At 47.6% G+C, this 8760-nt stretch overlaps 1 long non-coding RNA gene across 1 annotated transcript; it reads left to right on the top strand.

Moving 5' to 3' along the window:
• The first annotated feature begins 2321 nt into the window (after positions 1-2321).
• LOC131906021 (uncharacterized) lies at positions 2322-5281 on the top strand. The gene is made up of 2 exons (XR_009378096.1): positions 2322-2387; positions 5142-5281. It is a non-coding gene; the product is annotated as an uncharacterized LOC131906021 (long non-coding RNA).
• The last annotated feature ends 3479 nt before the right edge of the window (positions 5282-8760 follow it).

Genomic DNA, 8760 nt, shown 5'->3' with positions numbered 1-8760 from the left:
CCATTGGACTTCTAGAATGCAGAAGTGGTTAGTGTGATAATATATTATGTCCCCCAATATATTGTGCATCCTAATAAACTTATCTGGGGTCAGAGGACAGAACAGCCACTAAATAGACATAGAGGCCAGAAAATGGTGGCATATACGCCTTTAATCCTATCACTTGGGAGGCAGAGATTCATCCGGTTCTCTGTGAGTTCAAAGCCACACTGGAAATAGCCAGGCATGGTGACTCACACCTTTAATCCCAGGAAGTGATGGCAGAAAGCAGAAAGGTATATAAGGTGTGAAAACTAGGAATTAGTGTTGGTTAAGCTTTTAGGCTTTTGAGCAACAGTTCAGCTGAGAGGCATCCAGTCTGAGGAAACAGGATCAGCTGAGGAATTGGCAAGGTGAGGTGGCTGTGGCTTGTTCTGTCTCTCTGATCTTCCAGCATTCACCCCAATACCCGACTCCAGGTTTGTTCTTATTAATAAGAGCATTTAAGATCCCTGCTACAGGTTAGTGATGTCGGTGGGCCCGGGCTGGTTACTTTTTGTCAGTGTGACACAAGGCAGGATCACCTGTGAAGAGAGAACTTGAGTTGGGGAACATGTCTGCTTTAGACTGGCCCTTAGCTAAGTCTGGGGGGGGGCATCTTCTCGATTAGCGATTGCTGTGGAAGGGCCCAGCCCATTGTGTATGGTGCCGTCCTGAGAAGGTGACCCTGGGGTGTGTAAGAAAACAGGCAAAACAAGGAAGGAGGAAAGGAGTTAGCCAGGGGGAGGCAGCATTTCTCCGTGGCTTCTGCTTCAGTTCACACCTCCAGGTTCTTGCCTTGAGCTCTTCAGTGATGGAGGAACCTGAGAGAGGTAAGCTAAAACAAACCCTTCCCTCCCCAAGTTGCTTTTGGTCATGGTGTCCTATCCCAGCAATAGTAACCCTAACTATGACAAGGCTTTAGGAAATCATTATGAGGTCAAGGCAGTAAGGAACAGGAATCTAAGAGTTAAGAGCACTGGCCTTGCTCAATGGCATCTAGACTCTGTTCCTTACCCAGCTATGTGACCCTCACATAAGTTATTTAACCCGAGTTACTCATTCATAAAACAGAGATAATAACAACTTAGCAAGGCGTCGCATGAGGACTAAATAAAAAGCTTACACTTAACAAAGTACTTACCTCTGTGTGTGTCCCAAGCTATACCCAGGGCAAGACAGTGTCTACTGTCATCAATGGATATTGTCAAAGGAGATCAAAGTGCTAAGCTATTAGGAAATACATCGTCAAGTTACTCATGGCCACCTCCGCTTCTGCACAGGCCCAGGCAACACATGTTTCACTCCAATGCTTGCAGGGGTGCCAAAACGGGTATCCCATCCCACTCCATCATACTTTATAATTCCTCCATGGCTCCCTACTATTCCCCTCTCAAAATCCTGTACAGTGTCTACAGCTTAAGTGTAGTTTGAGGGTCCAACCCCAAGGCTTTATGTGTAGAAACTTAGCTCTTGATGTGAGGCACTTAGTTCATTCCCTCTCTCTCTCTCTCTCTCTCTCTCTCTCTCTCTCTCTCTCTCTCTCTCTCTCTCTCTCTTCCCTCCCTCCCTCTCTCTCTCCCTCTCTTTCTCCCTCCCCCTCCCTCTCCCCCTCTCCCCACCTCTTACGCACACACACACACACACACACACTTGAGCATGCACGCAAGCACGCATGCACGCATGCATACAAGTGATGTTTGCAGCTGCCTCGAGACTGCAGCAAGTGGGCATCATCACACAAGTCAATAGACCTTCCATGTCCAGAACTGGGTACTAGAATAGACTCCTCTTCTTTATAGAGAAGCCTGCTTCAGAGCAACAAGGAGTGGAACATGGTGATCTGGGGCCTCCTCACTTCTCCTACTTGAAACCTCAGAAATAGTAATATTCTTCTGCCGTAGGGCTAGCTCACCTCTGTCTCATCACTTCCCTCCTCCCTCTATCTTCTGTTCTATCCTCCCTCCCTCCTTCCCTCCCTCCCTCCTTCCCTCCCTCCCTCCCTCCCTCCCTCCCTCCCTCCAGGGTTACTTCATCCAATTCTTCTCCTCTTTTGAGATAGTCATTCGTTCCCCTCCCTCACCCCCAGAAGCTCCCTGGACCTCTGTAGTGTCTTCTGGAGCACCTCCACGCTGTATTCTGACTGCATTAGCATCACCCCCATATCCATGGCTCTCAATTTTCCTGCTTCTTAGAATCAGCTGGAAGCGCCATCAAGCCCTGATGCCCTGGCCTCACCTCAGACTAATTAAACCGTTCTATGGGCATGAGACTCAGACATCAGGAATTCTTACCTCCCTGCAGGTGGCTCCAGTGTGCAGCAAAGATTGAAGACTGCTGTTCTCAGAAGTGCCTTAGATGCACCACAGGTGTGTACAGTAATGTATCTCATCCATGTAGGAAGGCAGGGCATTGAGTTTGGGAACTTCTAGAACTATGTCATCATCTAGGAGAAGAGAGGTGTTGTTAAAGTCAGGGGGGCATGCCAGCTATAAAGAGCAGCTGGGCATCATAGTGAGAAGTTGGGGCAGGAGTGCTGAGATCGACCTCTGGAGATCTTCCGATGGCTGATCTGGGAGTGTAGGGCACAGAGAACTGGTCCACTTGGTTATGACCACGTCCAGCCCATCCAGAAACACTTCAGCTTCACCATCAACCAGGAGGACTCGAAGGCACCATGCTGTACTCAAGTTGTGAGACTGACTGGCTTCTGGATACTTCTCTGGGCTGAGGAGAACATTGTGGCTTCTCCACATCCTTCCTTGCAGATGTGGCTATGCCCCTGTCTGAGTCCCCCATCTTAGGATTCCTGTCCTTCCACGTCTTGTGGACAGTGGAAGAGAGCTCTGATGCCTTAACCCTATCCAAGGCCCCCCAGGAGTCCTGGCCAATCCCAAACCTGCCTTCATCTGCAGTCCCTAACTGCTGAATCCTCGTTCCCAGCAAGCCCATATGAAAATAAGCTGAGACACCCAGCCCCTTACTTTCATGGGGCCTCGCCCCGAGAAATACGAGAAATACGTGGTTCCTCCTCATCACACCCTCTCTGAAGAGGACAACAAGGTCTTTGCATATTGACACCTCAAGCCTCCTTTGTCTTGGACCTCGGTTAGTAAATCTCAGAATCCTGTAGAGCTGGTTGGTAAAGACCTGGATCATTTCAACTGAAGAGAACCTAAGAAGTGGGGAGGTAGCTTGGAAGACAGGGACTAGGTCGAGGGAAAGTAAACATCTGTGCCTGTCCCCCTGGAGCCTGGGAGGACAAGACCTGGGTCCTGTGGAGAAGGGACTCCCTCTCCCCCAACACATTCTTCACAAGAGTTGGACTTGAACCTCCCTCATCCTGCTGGAAGCCCTTTAGTGGCGGGTAAACGACAGTAATTACCTGACCCCCCGCACTGGGAAGTGCAGCACAGGGTGGCGAAACCTGTGCAGATCCTCCAGAAGTGACGGGGTCACTAATCCTGGCTTTGGGCCTCTGGGTTGATGCTTTACAGGTAGGAAATCATTTCACCTACCTCAACTCCATCTCTGGTGCTTGCCAACCTCATTTTAGGCACCCCAAAGCATAGACAGATAATCATTTAAGGGGACAGAGCTAGCAAATGACAAGCCACCCCTGGCTATCCTATGAAAGGGCTCTTTTCTTCTTTTTAGGAAACTAATGATTGTGATGTGTGTGTGTGTGTGTGTGTGTGTGTGTGTGTGTATCTGTGTGTTGTATGTATATGTGTGTGTATTCTGTGTGTATAGTGTATATATGTTGTGTGTGTGGTTTGTGTGTATATATGTGGTATATGCATGAGTGTGTGTCTCTGTGTGTGATGTGTGTCTTTGCATATATTTATGTTTGTATATGTATGTTGTATGTGTATATGTGTATGTATGATGTGGGCATATATATGTGGAGTGTGTATATGTGTGTGTAATGTGTTTTTATACATGGGTGTTTGTGTGTGGTATATGTATATGTATTATGTGTATGTGTGGGGGGATGTTTTCTGTGTATATGGGATGTATGTGTTCTGTGTGTATATTGTGTGTATGTTGTGCGTGTGGTGTGGGTGTGTAAGTGTGGTGTGTGGGTGGTTTGTGTATGTGTATTGTGTGTGTGCTGTGTGTGTGCTGTGTTTATAGGCATCTATTATGTATGTATACATGGTGCACATATGTGTGTTGTGTGTGTATTGTGTGTGGTATGTTTATATGTTCATATTGTATGTGTATGGTGTGTATATATGTATATGTGTATAGTGTGCATGTATTGTGTGTATATGTATATGGTATGTATATATTGTGGTGTGTATGTATTGTGTTTGTATGTGTGGTGTGTATATGTAGTGTGTGTATATCTGTGTTTTGTGTTTGTACGGTGTGTGTATATGTCTATAGTATGTGTATATGTGTGTGATGTGTGTGGTGTGTGTATGTGTGTCTGTGTTTGGTGTGTGTGTGTGTGTGTGTGTGGTATGTGTGGGTCAGAGGACAACCGTGGACAGTCAGCTGTCTTTCTTCTCATTGGTCCCAGGGATTAAGCCCAGGTTTTCACGTTTCAGGGCAAGTGTGCAGAGGAGCTCTCTTCCAGGCTCTTTCTTCTTGTTTGGTTCATTTTGGGTGGTGGTAGAAGACACAAAAACTGGAAAAATGGCTTGGGAATCAGCAACAGACAAAATGTCACTTAGCACCGTTTTTCCAAAAAAGTGTCTCGCAGGAGAGGCACACTACCGGAGACAAGGTGAGGGTCTGGACCAGGCCCTCAGCCTCCTGGGTTCAGAGTGAGAATACACAGGCAGTGGTGCCCTTAAGGGAACCTGAGAAAGGTCCATGAGAAAGGTAGCACAAGGTTGGTGGACATGCTAGACACTGCGTTCCATGGGAGCTGAGAAGGGCGTGTGTCTCAAGAGGATGCCGCTGTGCCTGAAGCTGCTGGCCTGCCTCTCCAGGAGGGTACCGTGCCCCTGACGACACCTCTGTTGGGAGGGTGACAGCCAGCAGGGGCAGAGGACGCAGGCCCGTGGGAAGGTGACTGGCTCTCAGTCCCGACCCAATGGCTGAGCCGGGTGCCTGCCTCACCTGGTGGGCTCTCCAGCCCTGTCCACAGCGGACTCCCTTTGTTTCTCCAGATGCTGAAGAGCTCTTTCTGTGGTTCATAAAGAAGGTCAAATCCCATTCGGTCAATAACTGTGGCACAGCTGGAAGGAAGTACCAAGGGGTGAGAGCAGTCTAACATGAAAAATAAATAAAATTACAAAGAGTGGGGTCAGCGAGCAGCTCAGATCAATGAAGGCCAAACTCTTGGAAAATGTATCTGTGTGTGCACCCCAGGCTTCAAGGAATCAATCAACAGCCCTTGAAAAATTGTGTCTTCCATAAAAATGTCACCCAAGCCTTCAGTGTCACAATGAAGGTGCCGATAGCCAGGCACAAAATAGATGGCCCATTAATACTCATTGATGGCTTTATCGATTGGTATGTCCAGTATAATTAGCCCCAATGATCTTCAATCAATACAGCAGGTGGGGGGGGGGGCTGCTGGAGCTAAGGAATTCTGGATAGGAATGGAAAGCTGTGCTCTGCCCTAAGGGTTATAGGCTTACCATGTAGGCTGGAACCTTCCTGAACTCATCTGGGCCTGGATTTCCTCACCTGTAAAATGAGAGGCTTCCAGGCCAAGGTTTCCCATACTGATTTCTAGCAAACCTTAGTTCTTTGAAATGTTAGCATCACAGACGCCCACATACGCAAATGTGTTAAGTGGCCAGATTTGAGAAACACAGGTTTTAAGCACATTATGCAGGACTTGCCAGAGATTTGGGTGTGCTGGGGATTGCAACAGTCTCTGGCGGTTATTATAACACTTGCTTATTCATTTCATCTATATTAGAGTGTACTAGGCAGAAGCAAGGTATTATGCAAGGGGCTGAGGGGATCTAGCAATAAAAACCCAAGTCTCTATGTTAATAAATTTGCATTCTAGTGCAGGACTGCAAGCAAAGTGTCTGTCAGTCAGCGAAGATAATATGACAAATGGCAATTAGTCACATGAAAAAAAAAAACCTCTCTGTCCCACCAACTCCCACACAACAACACGGAGACTTATTATTAATTATGAAAGCTCTGCGTATAGCTTAGGCTTGTCCCACTAGCTCTTATAACTTAAATGAACCCATTTCTATTCATCTCCATGTTGCCACGTGACTCATAGCTTTTTCCTCTCCTCCTGCATGTCTTGTTCCCTCTGTGTCCACTGGTGACTCCACCTTTCTTCTTCCCAGAGCTTTCTCTGTCCAGAAGTCCTTGCTATTCCTCCTGACTGGCTATTGACCTTTTTATTAACCCAATCACGGTGACATATTTTTACACAGTATAATGAAGTATTTCACAACACTTTCCAAAACACACTGTTTGTGGTACCATTTTGTTGGTAGGAGAGATGAGACCTTCCTCTCTGATTAGGGGATGTTGGCCCAGCAAGGAGCCAGGTGTCTAGAGGGTCACGGCCAGTGCAAGGTCCCTGAAGTGGGCACATGTTGGTCTTGATCCTGAGACATCAAGGAGGAGAATGTGGCTAACATGGCTATAGTGATGAGTGGCTTTTCTCGTCACTATGACAATCCCTGACATGAACCATTTGAAGGAGGGTATAGTTCAGCTCGTGGTTTCGGAGGGCTTCAATCCATGGCCACTTAGCCCCATACGCTTGAGCAGAACATCACAGTAGCAGTGTGGTGGTGGAGGATCTTAACTCATGATAGGAAGCAGAGAGGGGAGGGGACCGGAGACCCCGTGTAAACTTCAAAGGCACATCATCCCCCAATGACCTAGTTCCTTCAACTAGGGCCCACCATCCAAAGTTTCTGGAACTTCTCAAAATGATACCCCAAGCGGGGCGCCAAATATTTAGCATTAAGTCTGGAGGGAGGGGCGGTTCACATTCAAGCCATACAAAGGGACAGGTGGCATCTTGGCCTTGATGTAAGGGGACTTTTCCTGTTGTATCTCTGATCATCAGAGTTGGATGAGTTAGATGAGTGCCAGCTAATAGGAACAGCATGATGTCCCCAAACTTGTCCCAGCAGCTCCCACAATTCTTAGAACCCAACATCCCACTAGAGTAGAGGTTTTTCGGTACAGAGGTAATGGTACAACCCGAGGTGGCAGAGTTTAATGTTCTAGGCTGGCCCGTGGGAGAAAACAGATGTTGGCATTATGAAGCAAGGGCTGGAGAGATGGCCCAGTGGTTAAGAGCACTGGTTATTCTTCCAGAGGCCCTGGATTCAAGTCTCAGCACCCACGTGGCAGCTCATAACTGTCTCTAATACCAGTTCCAGGGGATCTGACACCCTCTTCTCACCTCTGCATGGTACACAGACATTCATGCACACAGAACACGTTTTGATTGATATTTAGCTCCTCTAAATCAGAAAGAGTACTGAGTACCAACCCCTCATTTGACTATCTGTGTAATGTTGGGCAATTATTTTGTCTTTCTGTGCTTCAGTTTACACATCCGTAAAATAGTGAAGGCCAGTGTGATAATTTCCTGAGATAATGCAAAGAACTTAAACCTGTCCCAGCTACACCATAAATGCCAGCAAATGTTACCTGCTGTGATAATCACTATTTAAAAGCCTGAGAGATGGGCCTGGGTGATGCTAGCGTCCCAGAGGACCTGAGTTCAGTTCCCAGCACCCACATCAGGCAGCTCACAACCACTTGTAACTCCAGCATATGCCCTTTCCTGATTTCTGTGGGTGCCCATATACATGACATTCTCTCCCTCCCTCCTCCCTTCCCCCCCCTCTCTCTCTCTCTCACACACACACACACACACACACACACACACACACACACACACACACACAAAGTAAAATAAATAAAAAAATATATATATAAGTAAAAACTAGAGGGAAGGGAAGGCCGGGCGGTGGCGGCACACGCCTTTAATCCCAGCACTGAAGGCAGACCCAGGGGGATCTCTGTGAGTTCGAGGCCAGCCTGGTCTACAGAGCGAGATCCAGGACAGGCTCCAAAGCTACACAAAGAACCCCTGTCTCAAAAAACAAAAACAAAAACAAAAAAACTAGAGGGAGGAGGGGTCTCTTTCTGGTTTCCACCCAAACCCCTCTTCATACTCAGAAAAAGATGACATGAAGATAACATCAAATGCTGGGACAGAGCTCTGTGACTGTCCTGTGAGCATCCCTCGTGGTGTCAGTCATCTTTCATAGCATCTATACTTCCACTATCACATGGAGCAGCAGCCATGTTCCCTGGCAGCTTCTGCGTTGTTACTTACTGGGGTGGGGCTGTTAATCCAGTAGAGGGCAGCTAAAGCCTGGGGTGGGGCTGTTAATCCAGTAGAGGGCAGCTGAGGCCTGGGGTGGGGCTGTTAATCCAGTAGAGGGCAGCTGAGGCCTGAGGCAGTTGAGGCCTGGGGGCGGGGCTGTTAATCCAGTAGAGGGCAGTTGAGGCCTGGACTAGGTGTTTGGAGAAAGGAAGCTTCTGAGCAGAAGCCACACAGTCTGGTGGTGTCAGCCATCTCATGGCTATGAAGACAGCCAGCCTGGCCACATAAGACAGCAGAATCCAGAGGAGACTGGAGAATGAAAACCCTGGTCATTCATGACACCACCAACCTAATCTTGAAATTATCAAGGCCTAGAGGCAATAAAATGCATTGTTTCTAAACCAGGGGAAGTGGATTTTCCTTTCACATTATAGCCTGAGGCATCTTAACTG

This window comes from Peromyscus eremicus, chromosome 3 (genome assembly GCF_949786415.1).
Source record: "Peromyscus eremicus chromosome 3, PerEre_H2_v1, whole genome shotgun sequence".
Classification (NCBI taxonomy): Eukaryota; Metazoa; Chordata; class Mammalia; order Rodentia; family Cricetidae; genus Peromyscus; species Peromyscus eremicus.
The sequence above is the reverse complement of the archived record's forward strand: the minus strand, read 5'-3'. Positions and strand labels throughout refer to the sequence as shown.